Source organism: Gopherus evgoodei, chromosome 18, assembly GCF_007399415.2.
Source record: "Gopherus evgoodei ecotype Sinaloan lineage chromosome 18, rGopEvg1_v1.p, whole genome shotgun sequence".
Classification (NCBI taxonomy): domain Eukaryota; kingdom Metazoa; phylum Chordata; order Testudines; family Testudinidae; genus Gopherus; species Gopherus evgoodei.
Genome location: NC_044339.1, coordinates 18,695,430 through 18,715,855, shown reverse-complemented (window position 1 = coordinate 18,715,855; position 20,426 = coordinate 18,695,430). Strand labels below are relative to the sequence as shown.

Genomic DNA, 20,426 nt, shown 5'->3' with positions numbered 1-20,426 from the left:
AACAACTTTTACTATGTCCTCACTTTCATGAGCCAACGTTTCTGATGCAACTGGGGAAAGTGAGGGAACACCAAGTTTCCGAGGAATAGATTACACTTGGAGTGAAAATAAGGGACAATTGAGTGGTATAAATACTTTCAAACAGTGTAGGATCCAGAATTTAATACAAAGTCCCATGTTACTGTGAAAAAGTGGCTTAGGCTGGAAGGGGGGGGGGGCGTTTGAACCAAAGCAGAGACAAATAGAAGCAGCGCTGCCAACAAGTGCATTTTAGAGAAACATAGGTCGCTGAATCACAGCAATGACCTAGAATGATGTGATCATTCCGTTTCTTTCTGTTAATAGGAAAAATGTTACTATTTCAAATCTTGCTTTATGCCTGTTTTTATTTATATGATGATAAATAAATTCCCTCCTTCATAATTCCATACCCATCATAGCCTCATGTCTAGCAAAGAACAGGGATGGAGGAGAGAGAGAGTGACTGTTAAATACATGGATTTAATTCTGGCAGTTAGTCAAAGTGTTTCCATTTTTATGTTGTTGTTTGAGATAGTGAAAACTGCAGCACATGGGGCATTAAATACAGAGTTTGATAGATGCATGGTTAGAATAGTTGAGTAAAAAATAATCAATTTAGAGTCAAATCAAAAGAGTTTGTTGTAACATTTCTGGTCTCATGTGACACTAGAATAAAATCCTCAAGCAGAATGAAGTGCTACAAAATGACAAACAAAGGAAAATTATTTACCATTCAGAAACAATCTGGGTTTTGTTGAGATTTTTCCCCTCTCCCATTTTTATAGTCACATGTCATTCTATTTAATGAGAGAAAAACTTTCCTGCCCATCCAAATTATGCTATTCAAGATCTTAAACACACACACACACACACACACACACAGAAGTAAAGGTAAAATTATGCTGCAATCATCAAATCAGCTTTCTCTTCTTTATCCCATCTGTATATTCTCCTTGTAAATGCTCAAGCATTGGTTAGAAAGCCATAGAAGCAACATAGTCTTACCTGCTTACCACTTAAATTGCTGGTATTTTAATCTCAAAGAATCTGAGTTTTTCTTCCTGCTGTTTTGACTTTCCGGTCTCTTAGTCTTGTCACATTCACTAGTTTTGAATAAGTGCAGAACTTACATTTACAGAATTTGCAATCTGCAAGATTGTTTAAGTGATTTATCAAATACTTTGATTGAACACTTATTTTGCTGTTCCCCTTCTGAATCTCATTTAAATTTACTGGGCTTGACATAAGCCTTTTGAATGAACACAGAGAAATGGATTTGGACTGTGGCAGGTACAGTGCAAAGAGACCCTTCCACCTCTTTATTTGACACTTGTGGAATTCTGCTCAGCAGTCATGTGCAATTCTCTTTGTTACACTTCTTATCAATGCCTTATTTGTGCCAGGGCTGGGCACGGGAACTTGTGGGCTTGGCAGTTCAGAGCCCCAGCACCTCTGGGCTTGCTGCATCAGTTATGAATATAAAAAAACAGCCTAAGCCCTGACACCTCTTTCATTACAAATTAAGCACTGCATCTTATCTTTGATAAAAACTAAATACCAACAGTTAGACAGGATTTATCTCCTCAGTGGGCAAGCATGTTGTTTCTGTGTCTGGCTCATGACAGATTCTACCATGCAGAAATAAAACATAACATTATATGATTTTTTTAGAAAATATACCAATTAATTTCTCTGTTTCAGAAGTTGAATAGCCTATGATGTAGTCATGCTCTGTACTACCATGAAGACTACATTACCTAAAAAACAGCCTCACCACCACCTGAAATGCATAAAGTCACTGGCATCATAGATCTCAAAGCACTTTTCAAACATCAATTAAGTGACATCCCTGAGAAGTAAGACTGTAGTGTATTATCCTCATGTAACACTGGGAAAATATCAAGTGTTATGAGCCACAGACAAGCAGTTCTTCAGATTCCACAAACATCAGATGAGAACATTTTATATGGGCATACAAGAGCCATGCAGGAGAACTCTTCTGAACAATTACAAACCATTGCACTAGAGACAAACATTAGTCTTTCGAAGGAGATTTCTTTTGACATGGAAGAGAAAAATACCTGTAGTTTTAACCCTGGTTTGCACAACTCTATAAACATATAGTAACCCTCCCCTCACATGTTACTATATTACATATATTTGCACACCTGAGAAAGAACAGCCACTATTCAACATACAGGATATATTCAATTAAGAAGCACTGAATGGTTTGACTGATAGAATGCCTCTCTGCCTGTTACACACTTGAGGTCAGCAGAAGCACTGGAACAATTTCAGTATAGAAAATTGAAGTACACCAGCAGGAGAGAGCCCCTCAACTCTGGAATTTTTCCCCATTCAGTCTCAAATAGTCTCAATCTGGGGACCTCCAAAGCCTGGTGCAAAATCATTTCTTTCCTGAAGCTGTTGGGGAGTGGAGGTTACGGCTGGTGCTTGTGGGTATTGTTGGGCTTCTGTTTGGGTTTGGATCTTTTGTTTTTGGTGAAACTGTTCATTTTCTCTCTGTGTGTTTTCCTAACAAAGGCACCTAGAGCACAGGACAGGCACTTCATAACCATGAATAAAATCAGTTATTGCTATCTTTTTTCCCCAATCTTGTATCAGGATTGATTAGCATGGACCCTCACACTTGTACAGAGTCCCACCGAACTACGTATGGGTCCACACTAGAAGATCACTTTGCAGGATCCGGGCCTTAATTTGATGCAGCATCCTGATGAAATCACGCTATGCACATTACGTTATTAATGTAATTTTTAACATTAACTGAGTGCTTCTCTGCCACAATATTCCCTATTTCCATGGTATAGGATAGATCCTCCTCCGAATAGATCAGCACCTCACAACTGTTTACTATTATTGGTGATCTGAACAAATAGTAAGTTATTTGAATTTCTGACCTCCAAACCACAAACTCATTGATCACAAAATCCCATCTCGGACCAAGCTCCATGCCTGCTATTTTATATTTCAAAGACCGCTAAGCTATCTGTCTACCTAACTTGGGCAAATTAGAAGTCAGCACACTAAAACTGATAATTCCACCTTCATAGGTTTAGAAAATCCAAACTATCACATCCAAAAAATTATAGTCTATAATAGATAATACAGATATGTCTATATCTAAGTCAACAAAAGGGAATTAAAAAAATTTAAATTAAAAAAATGTGCAGCACATAAATATGCACTGAACTCCTATTGGCAATGCTTTGTTGATCGCAATGGTGTATATAAAAAGTACAAAACAGAAAAGTATATACAAAATGCAAGTATAGTACAAGGTAGTTAAAACACAGCTTTGGAGCCTCATAAACTGTTGAAGTGCTCTGAGCTCTGGATGTGAAACTCCTGGATTGGAAAAAAAATATTGGTGAGAATCAAATTATTTCTTCTCTTATATTTGGACTTATAACAAGACTGAAGTGAATGATGGGGTTACTAGACTTGTTCAAATAGTCTCAGTTTAAACACTCTTTCTTAGAGGGACAAAAATAGAATTAAGCCAATTACAATAACCATTTTAACTTCTCTTTTTTATTACCAAATACAATGAATGACTTCCTAAAACGATTATTTAGAATTTAAGGAAGAGCAAGTTTATTCTGTACAGACACTTTTTCATGTCTGCAATGTCATTTCCAGTGGCATGACCTGTTATAAACAAGACAACGGGAACCAAGGGAGACTAATAAACATATGCAAATGCTCCCGTATGTCTTTCCTAAGATAAGTAGAGATGGGCCCAGGACACAACACCCAGGGTTCAGAGGTGACTGCATCCAGAATTTTTGTCTTTAATAGGAAGCAAGCAAAACTAAAATATAGGAATAGGCTTTGCTTCAGACAATTCACAGTGCATTTAAATATATTTTTCAGCATAACTGATTTAATTCTGTCTTATTAAACCTGTTGCCATTCAAGTTCATGACATGGATGATTATTTCCAGTGCTTCATCCAAATCTATGTGGGATAATATGCTCCCAACCCTACTGGCTGTAAGTAATACATTCTTAAAATCAACCACTCATCTCACATCTAAACAAAAATGAGCTTTCCTACCCATTTTCCCCAAGAAAGGAAGCTTGGAGCCCTTTTATGCATTGTGAATGGCCCACCTAATTTAGACTGAATTATACCCTAACCTTCATTTCCCCTTTACTTCTTTGCTTCATTCAGGGGTTTCTGACTTCAGCTAATTCACTAACAATCCCAGCTGGTCCTTCCCAGCTCCCAGTTCTTTAGCACATTGTCCAAGGAAACTATGTGCTCCCATCTACACTGGTATTCCACTCTCCAATTAACCTACTGCTGAGACAGCTTTACCTCTCTTCTCCAGCCATTCCGCTGCACACTCTCTTTTTTAACCTCTTACTCTTTGAATTAAACTTTATAAGAGCCCTTCGAGGTGAGATGGGGCTAACTTTATTTGCTAAATCTGGTGTTGGTGACACAGGACAACGTAACACATGATCAAGTGATATAGTCATGAGTAAAGGAGCTAGTTGATCTAGAAACCATTTCCAAGCCAAGTATTAAGCTGTACGTTTAAGACACCAGTAATCACATAACAAAGATTTCAACACTTGCTGTATGACAGGCATATGCTTTCTCTTATTTATGGTATCACACAGAGTCACTGAGGTTAGTTGGAGATATGGCTAGTGTTGGCGTTTCACTGCACTGCAGTGGCATTGCTCCCAACATTACCTTTTATATGGATTTGCATTCTCATATTTTAAGACAATCATTTATAAATTCTGCCAGACACTTATTTTGCATGACATCACGACAATAAATTTCCCCTCCAATGCAATGAGTGGAAACACTGCTTTTTATCTTAAAAGTTTTCCCATGTGTAGTCAAAACTAAAATATCCCTTAAACAAGTCTACATTTCAGACACAGTAGTTTGACTGTATTTCATTACCTGATAAAGCCACCATACAAAACACAACATAACCCATGATTTCATCTACTGCCAATAACATGAATGATGTGTGGTTCTATATACCTTGGGACTTATTAGACAAGTAACTATCATCATTTAACATATGGGGAAACTGAGGCAGGGAGGTTAAATGACTTGCACACGGTGACTCAGCAAGCAAATGCAAATACAAGATTAGAATTTAGTGGTTCATAGACCCCAGATCCCAGGCCAATCTGCTAGACCACACTGACTCTCTACTTAAAGATACAGGAAGCATGGTAAATTATTTGAGCTCCAGGGTTAATTTCAGAGTAATCTGAAAAGAAGTTAGCTTGACAATGTTATTCTAGGCCCACTCCTGGTCTATCTGCACAGCAGAACTTCATCTATAGTCACTAATTCAGAGATATAATCAGCCTACAGACTCCACCAATGCAAACTAGTGAAATGTGGTCTGGGTAAAATTATTAAAGCGGATGGCAAAACTGGCTGAAAGACCATATTCAAAGACTAGTTATTAATGGTATTCTGTCAAACTGGGGGGAGATTTATAGTGGGGTTCCTCAGGGATTTGCTCTTGGATCTGGTACTGTTCAATATTTTCATTAATAACTCAAATAATAAGCAGACAGTATGCTTATAAAATTTGCTGATGACACCAACTTGGGTGGGTTTGCTTGCAATTTGTAGGACAGAGTAGTACACACACATAGGGAGGAAAAAATCAAATGCCCAACTACAAAATGGGGAAAAACTAGCTAAGCGTATTACTGCTGAAAAGAGATCTGGGGGTTATAGTGATTCACAAATTAAATATAAGTCAACCATGTGATGCAGTTGCGAAAAAGGCTCGCATTATTCCTGGGTATAAGCTGCCTCTACACTAGAACAGTTTACCGGTATAGCTATACCAGCAAACCTTTTCTACTGCACAGTAGGGCCCTAATTTTAAAAGTCTTAAATTTTCAGTTAGGCATTTTCTAAATCCTTGAGCATTCTGAATAGACAGAAAATGAACTTTTCCTATGCAATATCAGTGTCTTGTTTCCATGTGAATAATATGTATTGTTTATAAAAATCGAAGGTAAAATAAAGGTAATGAAAATGTAATTGGTGGCTATTAAACACCTGCATCCCCATAATTCCTACTTTTTTGTAAATTTGCTTAGAACTAAGTGAGCATAATAGCAGCACCATTTTCGGAAAATGGTTTTCAGAATCAGGCAGTGAGAAAGTCAATACGGAGTACTGTGTCCATTTGTTTTGATTTATCTCACTAACTTCAATTGACAGTTAATTCATCAGAGTAGGAAAATGCCAGTCTAGTGAAAACACAACTCATAAAGGAGAGAGAACAGGGGGGAAAATGTAGAGAGTGGCTAATACAGGTAATAAATTAAAAGGTATAGTATCAGTATTTTATCATTCGCATCCTGAGTTCAACTATACCCCGAATCTTGCCAATTATAATTTCTAGTAAATTGTAGATACAGGTAGACATTTATTTTCTCTCTATAAAATGAAGTCACTTAATCTTTCACCTATATTTAGAGTTTATCAGCCATATCAATGGTGGTGAGGGAAAAATACACGTATATTTTCACGTTTTAAACAAACAGGCCCTCATTCAGAAGTGACGTTTAAGGTAATGTAATTTTCACATCAATATAAGGAAGTAGATCCAAGTGGGTGTCTTGGAGAGTATCATGAATTGGTGTTAGCTGCATATCTGGGACCAGAAGAGAGGACAGTAGCAGGAAAAGCAAATAAGATAGCTAAGAAGGTATTATTAGGTGTCCTTTCTCTCCCCCATACCTCCTTACCTTACACCTTTCTTCTGTCTCTTGTGCTTGTCCATTACACTAGATTAGAATCCTTTATCAATGTGAACCTTATACCACCTTCCACATCACTTCTGAATTTGTCCCATCCTTAGGTAAATCTGAATTTCATTTGTTTAATATGTATTAGAGCAATACATTCTATTTTTTTAAGGTAGGTATTCCTAATGAGGATCATTATTAGGACAATAACTGTAGACTGCTGATTTAAATAAGAACATAAGAACGGGCATATTGGGTGAGACCAAAAGTCCATTTAGCCCAGTATTCTGTCTTCCGACAGCGGCCAATGCCAGGTGCCCCAGAGAGAATGGATCAAATGATCCACCCCCTATTACCCATTCCTAGAGTCTGGCAAACAGAGGCTAGGGACACCATCCCTAACCATCCTGGCTAACAGCCACTGATGGACCTATCCTCCATGAACTTATCTAGTTCTTTTTTGAACCCTGTTATAGTCTTGGCCTTCACAACATCCTCTGGCAAGGAGTTCCACTGGTTGACTGGCATCTGCTGGGAATTCTTTAGATACAAATAAGAAATTGCTTATATGGGGCATGGTGAAAAGCCAGTTTTAGTTATTGATATTAATTAATAGAACTTGGTAAGAGTTAAATATGCTTCTTTATCTTATCCACATTTAATTCCTTCCAGTGCTTTAAAAAGGTTTCATTACAGCACCATATGGAGAAGAATAAATAAAAAAGAATGAAACCCTAACCCATATTATCTCAAATTGTATTACATTAGCTCACATCTCTAAATCTGAAATTTGTTAACTGATTGCTGTCAAATATTGTAACAAATCACTGCATGTGGGATGAGAACTTGCATGGTGAATTTCTGGCTGCTATGAATCCTTTTAAAACCATGAAAACTTGGAAAATAGGGCTTACAACAGAAATACTGGAAGACCACTAAGGTGGTCAATTGCTGTGTAAGTGGGAGTGGAATGGGAAGATCAACTTCTTTATGTTCCAATGAATATTATTATTATTGCCTCTTATTTGTTCCATGATGACAATTTGCTTGGCAGTGTACAAATCACAGAAAAACAATATAATATCTGCCCCAAGGAGCTTACAGCCTGTCTAGAATCTCCACTTCTTGACATTCTTTTATAAAACTTATTAAAACCTAAGCACCAGTGCAGTGGACTGTGAAAAGTTAAGCTTCTCTCTGCCCGTTTCCCAGGAAATTGGACCACAGCCAAAGATAACCTGTCCTGTTTAGAGTATCTGCATTTTGCTTCAACAACACTCCAGAAAAAGGCAGTATTTTTTTCTCCTGCAGTATTGGAAATTCAGTTTGGTGATGATCTAAGCACTTGTGAATAGTAAAAGATCTTTAACTTTCTACAGTCTCTCTAAATCATCGTCTGAAACAATGGTCCAGCTGTATTCAAGAGACGCACAAATCTTTTTTGTCTTAATGCAACTAAAGAGGAAAGCAGGTTATAAGCTTGAGAACAATGTAGCAAGTTTGCAATGTGGACCTTTCCTAATGGGATATAATACAACTTGAGTTGAAGTCCAGCCTGAGTCTGAGGGGAAATAAAGCACATTAACCATAAAAACCCTGGCATTTCCACATAACTAGCCAATAACTGCAAGGGAACATGTACATTATGAACATGTGAAATGGAACAGATAATTCAAACAAACAAAAAGGACTGAACCGTCATCCAAATCTTCAAATCAGAATCGCTGAGGTTTATGAAGGTTTGGTTACTATTGTTTTTAATTGTCGTCACATGCCATTCTATTTCCCAGGCCTATTGTGGCTCAGAAAGCAAGGTCCGTCATCAGGATGTTATTTTTTGGTCTGAGTGGTAGTGGGAAGAACTGGAAATCTCACCACCACAGCTTTCCTTGAGAGGTTTCCAGCTCAAATTTGTAGGGTGGGCCTATCATAGCGTTAGATAAGCTTCCAAAAATGTGGCTCCTTATCCAACCCCATGTCACCTTTCAAGATTTGTCCATCACTGATCACTGTGTGCAAACATACACAGCATACGTCCCAAATGGGCCTTCTAGCATTCTTTTTCAACAAATCTTCACATTTCCTTCTGGGCAGGCCCTCACATTTGGAAATCCATCTTTTGCTTTGTACCTTCTCCTTTGTTCAAACAGGAGGCTAAAGCCCAACAATCAAAGCTAAATCTTCTCCCTTCATTAAAACTGTACCCCTTTGTACCTATGGAGAGTTACCCATTATCTGATCATTCCAACATATGGTGCACCCGATATTTACTGTGTAACTAATCAAAAATGCAAGCTCCTTCAGGCAGGGACTGTACCTCCCTTATGTCTTGCTCATGCGATGTACTCGGATGGCAGACAATACACACACAACTACAACCACAGCCAATAAAGCTTAAGCCAAAGGCACTGTATTTAATTCTTCCCTTCCAAAACTTTCAAGTCAACTCAATTAAAGTAATCCAGCACACTGATGCAACTTTTATGGACAAAAGTTTTTTTCCCTCCCAACGCACAGAAACTCCTGCTTTAGCAATAGTGTATTTGAAAGGCATTAAACAAAAATAACCCCTTTTTAATTACATAAAAAGAGCAAGGAAGCCAAAAGATAGAAGCACTAACAAAAGCAAGATCTAAGGCTGATGTCCTATCGTACTAATAATAGCTGAGCTGATTCCAGTAAAACAACAGCAGCTCCCTATGCTGCACAGACAGAATCGTCATCCAAAATTATTTTTGGTCATGTTTTCCCATTATTTTCCCAAAGAGAGAAATGCCTTCTCCCTGCCTCGCAATAGCGCCTCCAGGTTGGGGCAGCTGCCCCTGTTGTGCCTGCTGTGAAGATAAAGGGGACTTCTTTTAGCTGTGCCCTTTTGACACTTCTGACCATTACTGAATTCACTGAGTTAGAAATAAACAAGACAATTAACTCCTGCCGATATTAAAGATAAGCTTCCAATAGTGTGATTTTTAAAACCCTGTTTATTGAGTGAAGGTGAGTAAATACTAGCCTGGGGTTGCTACATGGGAAGATTTTTGGTACACGTCAGAGCTGCTAAGTAATCTATTTATTTTGGGCCACAAGTTCAGCCTAAAATTGCAGAAGTCTCCTGTGGCTTCAAATTCTCTGAAACAGCTGTAGGCCTGTTTCAGTAGGTGGAACACTAAATTCTGCACAGCCCCTTTTATCTCTCAGCGATGACTGAGTGCTCTATCGGTAAAGACCCAGAACAAGAGGGCCAGCAAAGAGGTGGAGAATTCAGCTATCACTCAGACCTACCACTTTCTGATTTCAAGGCAGGCGGCTTAGCCGCTTCCCTACTTCACTCCTCTTCTCCCAAACATTTGGTTGGTTTCTTTTCTCCCCTCCCCAAGTTTAAGGCAGTTCACCACTTATGGTCATTTACAGCTTACATCTCAGTAAATCCAGAAGGTGTCTGATGAAAAAGAGGGACTAGCCAAGCATCTTAATCCCCCTGTTCATTCATGCTCTCTGTAATGTTCTTTCAGGCCTCTGCTGAGAGACTAGGCTGAAATGAAGGCTGATAAATTAGTCTGGAGGGAAACAAGGCAGATTCTGCTTGTAAAAGGTCATTCCAACTTTGTTCTGGGTGAGGGTTTATCTTGACTGCAGCTGCGACAGACAATGGCCGGGGCCTAAATGGCAGAAATCCTAGCTCTGTTCATGAAATTACTGTGCTGATAAGGTAGAATGGACTTTAGTAAGATCTAAATGGGAAAAGGGAGGTAGCGGTGGTGGTGGGGGAATTGTAGGTATTTCTGAACATGACTGAACAGGGATGACAATACGATGTACAATTAAACCAATGATTTGCCCAAGCATTCTCTCAAAATGAAGGAAGATACTGACGGCTAATCAGATAAAAAGGAGCAAAATAACCAATACCCTCTTCTGAATAAACTGCCCCAGTGCAAATCCCAGGACAAACTGGTTGGAATACAGTGGTTTCTATACCATAAAAGTTACAAAAGAGATTAAATACAGTGGTATTTCTCAAGGGTCAGTGTGCTGTGGTGTCATTTATCATACATAATGTCACTTGAGAGACCTATTGGCGATTTACTTTAGAATTAGCAATGTCTTGGCAAGGCAGGGTAAGGTGAGGCCCAGCTAACAGCAGCAGATAAGATAGAACATTTGGGTTAGAATACTCCTCAGTGAAAGAGAGATTTTTAAAAATACATTTGTAGACTTCTGAAGCCAAAACAATAAGGGATGGCAAGTTCTGACTAACCACCCCTCCGATTCTGTGCTTTCTGATGTGTACACAAATTGACTTTCCTTCAGAGAAAGAGAGATGCCTCTCCTTTATTTACACATCCCACTTGAATGTGCATGTCTCTGATGAATGCAAACACATTAAATGGTCACAGCGGACTATTACCAGGCTGGAACCTGATTAAGCTAACCAGCTTCCACTTAGCCCAGTGTCTAAAATCATCCTGTTATCTGTTTACTTTCAGAGAGGGCACAGAGAAGCAGGAAATGGAGAGATGCACAAATGAGCCAAGGTGGATATTTTACAGGGATGGCTGAGCATAGTGGCTGATATGATGCACGATTTAGGGAAAAAAAGTTTGTGGTTTGTGAGAGGTGGTTGGTGCCAGAACTAAATCATCAAACCCACCCTATGCGTGGTAAAGTTCTCCCAACTCTTTCTGGCAAAGCTACCATCCTGTTTACCACCCCCTCCCAAAGACTCACTTCCTTCAGCAATGCCCATAATCCAACTAACCACTCCAAAAAAAAATGTATCTCCATGTTATTCCTTCCTCAGGCATTCCCAGCAAAGCCTGCCTCTCCTTGTTTGTCTCTTTCAAAATGGTAAATTCTTCAGGGCAGGCGTTGTCTCATTTTGCTTACTGTATAGGACCTAGCACTTTGTTGGGATTAAATAAACAACAAGGATGAGAATGAGCAAGTAAATGTATATATATTCCTGAGCAAGGAATTTGGTATCCTGATCTTTTCCAAAGTCTGAAAGGTTCCAGATAGGCTCAAACTGGAAACCTTTTATACTTCTCTGTATTTGCAGCTGGAATGGGAGTTGCCAAACCACTTCATGAAAAAAAGCACAGAAACCACCAGTCTCTTTAAATATGAAACTTTCAAATCTAAAAATAGCTTTCAAGTAATGTATCTGATATTAAAAATTTCATTTTGAAACATCTACTGTTGTCTTTAACATCTTGTCCCATTCACCCAAAATAGAGTAGCGCAAGATGTTAGCAACCCAATCTGAAACCTATTTTCAGGTATCATTACAAACTCAAAACTCAGGTCAAGTTCACCCAGAGGTTCGCTAAGGTCACAAACCTTTAGAGTCTAATTCTAGGCCGATTAATGATTTTGCAAGAAAATCTTGTTATGTATGGGGCTTTGAAATTTGGCAGCTTTCTCTAAGTTTGACTCAAAGCTGACCAAACTATGCAAAAACTTTCACTGGAGATTCTGAGTCTGACCCAATACTGAAACCTAGGAGCTGGGGATGAGCTACACAGAGAGAACCTAAAGAAAATAATTATATGAATCCTTTCATAGTGCAACCACTACATTCTGCACAGCGAATGACTTATTGCAAGTTACCTACTGATGCTTCTGTACTTTGGAACCATAGATGAGATAGGATAAAGAATGGTGCCTTTCTAGTAACGTTTTGATTTAATTCTAACTTATTGATCATTTCCCTTACAAAAGGCTACTGTGTTCTAATGCTCCATCAGCCAGAGCTTTCTGGAAGAAGAAGAAGAAAACAAAATAAAGCCTGGAATTATATGAAGGTTAACATTCCAGAGGAAGAAATAGTGTCCTGTACCCTGCAAGGCTTCTGACAATGAAAAGGCTATTTTTCAAGTCCTGTGGTCACAAGTGAGCTATTCTTGGTTCTCTCTCTCTCTTTTTTAAAATATGTGGATGATAAAATACTGTTTCAGAAGCTGGTATTCATGTATGTCTCTCAAAGACGAAAAGAAAATATTTATTTCCTTTTTCTGCTTGTGAATCAGAATGTTCTATTTAAAGAAAGTGCCCTCTGCCGGATCACTCATGCGTTATTACCCCTTAAGGAAATAAAGGAGAAATATCAGGGAGGTATTCTTAGTCATTGCCTCTGTCTCTTTTTTCCCCTTAATTCCTTATATACCCATGTTTCAGAGCAGTGCCTAAGATAGTGCAGGATTTCTTGGCATTCCTGGGCTAAAAAAGACTCCCTCCTCTAACCCTGATGTCATAGTGTTGGTGAGGCATCAGACAGTGGCACTGATTTATATGGTTTCGCTTTGCACTGTTTCAATATATTTTTCACCTTTGTCTACTATTAAAAGTTGATTAAATGAAAAAAGCCCTTGACATAACTAGAGAGGGATAATTTCCTTTTGATGACACAAGAACCCTCCCTTCCTGGGGTCAATCAAATTTTAGAATCCAATTCCAAAACTATTCTGAAGTTCTGACATTTTAGATAGATGTTTTTTCACTGCTGATTTCTGGACCAGAACTCGTATTGCTAAGCTGCCATCAGGAAAGTGTGACATATTTTCTTAATGCTACTCAGAGCAGAGAAACCAACAACTGAAAGGCCTGGTGGCTGCATCATCCACTCAGTCCAAGAGATGGTCATGCCACGACAGAGTTTAGGCAATGTGTTGTGTGAGACACTGGCACTGTTAATGCCCATACTGTACATGTTCTGTGGGGATATGACTCAGTCTCCGGGGCTCATCAAGGCAGCAACTTTCAAGAGCCCCAAAAGTCGCATAGATTTAAAAAAATCAAAAGAAAAAAAGTTCAATAGATGTTCCCCCCACCAATAGACTCGTTTTTAAAAATTAACACTTAGTTTGCCAAATTTCAGCTGACAGCAAATGTCTACATCCAGGTTTTCAACCCATGAGAATCATTTAGACACAAACTTTAACTACCACGTTAGTAACAATGATGCTTTAATAGCTACCAGCCACTAGAAAATATAGCTATATGTAGGAAGCCTCACAATGCCCTTTTGTCCTGTTTACCATATAAACAGTGCCCTGCAGACTGTTGCTTTTGAAGAATTATGTGGTCAAAACAAAACTTCTGGAAGTGCAAAGGAGCCCTGTGTGAAAAAATATGCATATTGCAAAGGTACCATGCTCCATCTCTGGGAGGGCTGTGTGCACTGTTTTTCGACATCCCCTAAGACTGTCTATCCCTTGCAAAAGCACTAGATGTGGCTCTGAAGGAATGATTCATAAATTCCTGCCTTTGGAGAAGTAATGGTTGTTATACTAACACTACTCTCAAGCCAGAGGGACAGGGAGAGGTTCGGGAAAATGAGTGAATCAGAAGATATAGAAAGAAACGCTACAAGGAAACAGTATCATATCCTTTCTAAAAATAATCAGAATGTACATTAGTAAGAGTTGGGGCAAACAGATTCGCTGCTTCGGTTGTATATAGCTGAAGGACTCAGATGCTCCTCCAAGCCGCTCTGGTCTAGAAAGGAGGTAGATGAATACAAGCTGTCTTGGGAGATATTGATTATGGTGCCATCCTAGTAAGGCTGAGCTGGCAACACAGCCAGGATAGAATCTCTCATCTTTTAGCACCCCCACTTTGGATTCCAAATCTGAATTCCAAAACAAATTTGGCAGTTCAGTGGCAGTTCAGTTTAGGGTCAAGGATTTTGGTTGGCTTTTACTCTAATGAAACTGTTTGCGCTTCAGGTCGTGGGGAATATAAATTATTTTGGGGCCTGATCCCCTAAAGACTCTCAGAGACTCCAATGGACTTTGTATCAGATTCTAAACTGAAGTGAGATAGTTTGGGTTCTGTGTTCCTCCCAGTGAGAACCAATCCAGAAGCCATCACTTTCATGAAACCTGTTCAGATTCTTTTCTTACTTGACTTAATTTTGTTTAAGCCCTGAGGAGAGATGACTCTACCCACAGCTCTCAGAGCCACTTCTCTGAAGCATATTTTTCCTCAGTGTGTGTGTGTCACAATTTCTTAAAAGCAAAACAAAACAGAAAACCACACACAATGTTTAAACAGTCTCTCCTGCGGGAGGAAAGAGGTTGAACTATTATACGTAACTGACAACAAAGTATCTCAGACATTCAGAAACCACCAGCATTTACTATTGGCCCAGATGCGATTCTGGAGCTTCCAAGCAAGGAATGCTTGCTGTATCTTGAACTGCTTGCTCTTAGGTTATCCGCACAACTATTTTTCCTCAGTAGGATGGTTTCCTTAACCACCCTTAAAAATGGAACTAATGCACTGATTTTGTGTTTTGGTCTGTAAAGGGCAATTTCATTTTGCCTCTCTGAGGCTTATAGGACAGGTGCAAGAAGTCTCCATCTATGGCTCAATGGATTGTCACGCTTAAAATACAAGTTGGAATAAAGGGACTAATCATTCTGTTTTATTGGTTGTATTTATTCTGTGACAAATACCTGCGTAATGGCACTTTGGAGCACGGCTCCCAAGTTCCCCAGTGTTCAGTTGCTATATTTCCCTCCAGGATGTCAGTCCCAGCCATCTCTTAATTAGCAAAATAAACAGCACTATGATAAATGTCATTATTTAGTCAACAAATGATCATATTCATTGGGGGGGGAGTAGGCCCCGGGGCAATAAAGTGAAAACATGGTGTGATTTATTTGGGGTGTTGTGACTTGTGCGTTCTGTGTCAGCAGGCAAAGGATCAGGAAAACAGAGCACATTGAAATGCAATCACATCACATGAAAGAATAAAGGGCTTTTAATTTGGGTTGCATCCTCTTTTAAAAAAAATAAACAGACAAACAAGCAGCGTGGTGGTTACCAGGAATGATTGTTTCAGAGAGTACAGACAGAGCACACACTGAACTGTATGAGCATTTATTTAATCATCTCCATGAGGGAGGGGGGATAATCAGGTTGACACATCTCATTTATTCTTATGAAATGAGTGTGAATCATTCACTGCCATGCCATGTTAAAAAAAACAAAACAAACAAAACAAAAAAACCCACCAGAATAACAGGTGTGGTTTGAATTAAAGAATATGCTTAAGAACACAGTCCAGAAAGCAAATATTTGAGAAAAAATGTATAAAGAAACAATGTGGTTAAAGAAATGAAGCAGATAAAATGGGAGATATTCACATAGTGCAAACCTGAATCTTCCTGTCTCACTAAAGGGAAAAATGTCTGTAATAAGCAGTATGCATCTTTTTTCTCTTTCAAGGTCAGACACAGCCTTCTGTATTCCCTGCGTGATGTTTTAGGCTATTAAGAGAAATAATGAGTAAACTGAAAGTTTCAGCATATGGCATTCTTCTTTTGCCTCCTCGAGCTAGATGTTTTGCATCAGCACCAGGCATGGGTGAAGCTGTTTAGATGAAATTAGAGTTGACCCCTACCTCAAACAGGAACCCCGAGCCTATTCTGAAGTTTGAAGAAGTTCGATTAGCTTTTTTTGTTTTGCTTTAATTTTCACATGCCTATCCTCATCCAGGCCTAGCAACAGAAAGCTGATCTTATAGTAATTTCATCCTGACCAGAATGGATTGGTCCATATTTACAAGCCTGTTCTCACAGGTTCTCCAGACCAAAAGAGTTTGTTCCTTATCTAAAAAACAAACAAACAAACAAACGGGCCTGAGCTACAAAGTACAGAACCAAAGTCACATTTTCTAAAAGTCTGGGCAGCATTTGGATCTGTAGCATTACTGTGTTGCAGTCTATTAAAAAATCCAAACCTCACAATATCTTTCAGTAATGACCTCCAACATTAGAATACCCCTATATTTATTTACAATGATTGGGGAAATTCCTGGACAATTAGAGATGGGGTCAACCAAATCACAAGATCTGGTGAAACTCACATTTTTGGGGTGTGTAAAATCTAAGCCAAAAGCCAGATCTGAATTTTCCAGATAGTCCCTAGTCTTGGTACTCAGATACCACAAAGACCAGTGTTTTATAAAACTATTAGTAGAAGACATCTGAATAGAACTGGTCTATACATGGCAAAAAGAATGTGACTCTTTTCCACTGTTGTCAAAATTAGACATGATGATGAAAAATGTTGGCTAGCTTTTGTATTGAACCAATACCCAAAGGTGGTGCCAGTGAGAGTTAGAGCAACCAACTTTCAAATAAGGTGTAAAAAAACCCCTGAGATCTTGATTTCTCACCATTATAAGTTCCAGTGGCATTCTTAATTAATATAGTCAAAGATTGTTTTAATACCTCATATTATGAAAACTGGATATTTTATATTTTGGGCATGAAAACAAAACCACCAAGGGAACAGAAAGTGTTCTAACAAGACTTTAAAAAAAAAAGTCTTCAAGATTTTTTTGTAACTTTACTAATTTTTAGTTTAGAAATTTCAACTATTGGGAATGAAATTATGTTCACTTGTTCTGAAAGAAAATATGAAACCAAGAATAATTATCTTTCATTAAATAAAAACACTAATGAAAAGCACATCATGTTGTACAGAAAATCCAACTGTAGTATTCATAGACTATGTAGCGGTCAGTAAGTAAATAGTCCTGTGAAAGGATTCTAGCATTATAAATCAAGGAAGATTGAAACCACAGGTCACACAGAAGTATTGTAAAAAAGTAATAATAATGTTGAACTACAGTTGAGTATTTACTGGTATGGAAGTAGACAGCACACAACTAACACTACGATCTTTGTGAACATTTCTCATAGTATATTACCAACATTACAGTCATTGATCATTATTACTGCAATAAGCAGCACTGGGATATAGAATCTGGTTAAAATTTTGAAGTATTACCAAAAATGTACTGATCATTCTTTTACTGTATCCAGTTTCCTATGTAATGACTTTCGTTGCCAGAGGATGGAAACACTTACTTGCTCTAAGTACTGAGGATTCTTCAGTACAAGGACTATGACGTGAGACAGCACAGGAAATCTCTTTTCAGGGTTTTCCAGCCTTATACTCAAATGAAATAGCAATAAAATGTAAACTTGCTCAACAAATAAAGTGACAGAAGCGCTATTTTTACATGTATTCCAATTCAGAACTCAAAGGCCTCTGGACAGTTTGCTTAGGTGTAACCCATGGAAGATTCTTTAGTGACTAAAAGTAGATTTCTAAAAAGCAGTTAAAACTATTATTAAAAACTGTTTATCACGGACTTGAAAATGACACGAACTGAAATGAGAAGGAGCACAAAAAAAAACAGGCGATTGGTATTTGAACTCACAAGGAAACCAAGGTCAAAATAGATAGTGTCAGAGTGTGTCTAAGACTGTTTGAGGACATTAGACTGAGGACACATATTGCTAGCTTTCTTGCATGAAAAGTAGCTGGCAGGTCAGGGAACAAAGGAATGCCACAGAAATATGAGGAGCACCATAGAGAGAGAAAGTTCTCTCACGTACACCACAAAAATAAATAGTATCACAGAGTCAACATATATGGCAGATAATAGAAATTGCTTGTGCCAGGCCTTGCATTCAATGAGTAATGGAGATATGGAATGTTACTTAAAAATATGAAAGTAAACAGAGACTTCTCTCAGAAGAATACAGCAGACAAGAACAAAGTTACCTCAAGGTTACAGGAGGAAAAGAAAGCACTCTGCTCCAGTGTTCAAACTCTCTCCAATTTCCAGGACTTGTGAGTCAAAGAGATGGCACCATATTTAACCCAATTGTTCTAAACAGAACAAACATGCTCAAAGACCAATTCTATGCGTCAGGTTCGGAAAAACAAGAAGCTTTACTTCTACTCACAGTCACGCCCATTTCTTAGTCTGAGAACCATTTACTTGTCTTGTTCCTTGAGGAATATTTTCTTTTGTTCCACGAGGTATTGCCATGTTGCTCAGAATCATATTTAATCTGTGTGAACAGTATTTCATGTGATCCCAAAGCTTCCCTGTACCCACATCCTCCCTGAAATGACCAAATATTTCCAGTGCTTTAATGAGTCTTTTCCAAAAGCATATTTTGAACTTGATATCAACCAAACATTCTATACACTACAAACTTCACAACAGAAGGACTAACTCCAGGATGAACCTATGAGGCACCTCCATTACACATCCAGGAAAGTTTAGCTGTGAGTCTACTTTTCTTTCTTTCCTTTTCTTTACAAGAGAGAGACAGAGAACCCTGACTCAGTCATTCATTCATCTTTCAACCAAGCCCTGTTTCTAGCACGTCAGGAACTTCCTACCATAGAGGGAAGGCAATTACTAGTTGAGCTTTGTGTGTGTGTGTGTCTTTTTTGCTTTATTTCTGCACTTTGGACATTTAAAAAAAGTAGGCAAAGACGTCAACTACAGGTGGGACACATTTATCTGGGCTTTGTGGAATCTGATTGTAAAATCTAAAGAATCAATGAATATTGAGGAATGTAAATATAACCAGAGCTGAGCACAAATGGATTTTCAATGAAATGTAACCATTTTTCAGATTATGAAAAGTCTTTGATGTTTATGAGTTTGGACAAAAATGTGTGGCCTATTGGTGCCTTTGCCAATCATTCTTGGGTTTTTTTTAATTGCTGTTTATGATTGGTCACTTGATGTCATATGGCATTTCATTTTTCTGTCTCAAGCAAAATCCATTCAGTTACAAGACAAATTTCATTTCCTACAGAAACAGTTTTGAATTGTATGTATTATTCATTTTGTTTGTGAACATTCATACAAATAGAATTCCATGTTTGAAAAAATTTGTGAAAAAAAACCAACAACGGTTTCACAGACATTGTGAACTAAAGTATGGTATTTAGTTTGCAAACAATGTGAAAAACTGTCACCTCTATTCACCTAGCTCTGCAGATGACAGAGTAAGATGTGTCCTCATTGTTATAAAGCGCATTGTTTTAGATATGAGGATCGTTGTTAGGACAAGGATAAGCACAGATAGATAGATAGATTTCTTTTTCAAGAAATATCCTACTCAGTGGTTCTGACTGTAGATGTGAGCTTATTAAAACCAGCACAGTTTTTCTAAGATTTTGGAATTGCATGTGAACAAAACTGAAGTAACTACATCATATATTTGCCTTGAATATCAGCCAGGATGGGAAGGAGAAATACCAGAAGAAAGGCAGTTCTTGTACTATCCAGTTTCTAACCTGACCAAAACCAAAAAGTACTGGAAACCTTGCTAGAAAGGGTTTTCCCTAAGGTTCTCTAAACCATTGAGGTTAATAGAATTTCAGATGTTTTAACATTGCTGAGCATCATGGAACTGAAAACGTAGTCTTGTTTTCCAAACAGTCAAGGATCTGGATTAAAAACAAGCACAACCTTCCTACAGAATTTTAACATGTTAAACAACACTTCTCCAAAACTGCTAATTTATGCTTAAGCTAATGTAAAATTCTGAAATAATTCTCCCCAGTGTAAGACTGAGTAGTGCTGGTGAGGGATATTCTCAGATAGGAAAGGTGGAAAGGTTGGAGAAGGTTCTAGGGATAAAACTCAACAGTCGAGCAGAGAGGCAGACACGTGTTTTAAGGATAATACTGTTTTCCTTTTTCTAAAAAAGTTCCTTCTTCAGTTTTGGGGGAAAGTGACCCTTTTTCTGTGTTTCTTTACCATTGTCACATGGCAAAAGAATTCAGAGCACTTGCTTCAAGGA

General features: G+C 38.2%; 1 protein-coding gene across 3 annotated transcripts in view; it reads right to left on the bottom strand.

Annotated features, from left to right (window-relative positions):
* PRDM16 (PR/SET domain 16) overlaps positions 1 to 20,426 on the bottom strand; it is a 431,446-nt gene that overhangs the window by 261,368 nt on the left and 149,652 nt on the right. The gene's annotated exons all lie outside the window — the stretch shown is intronic.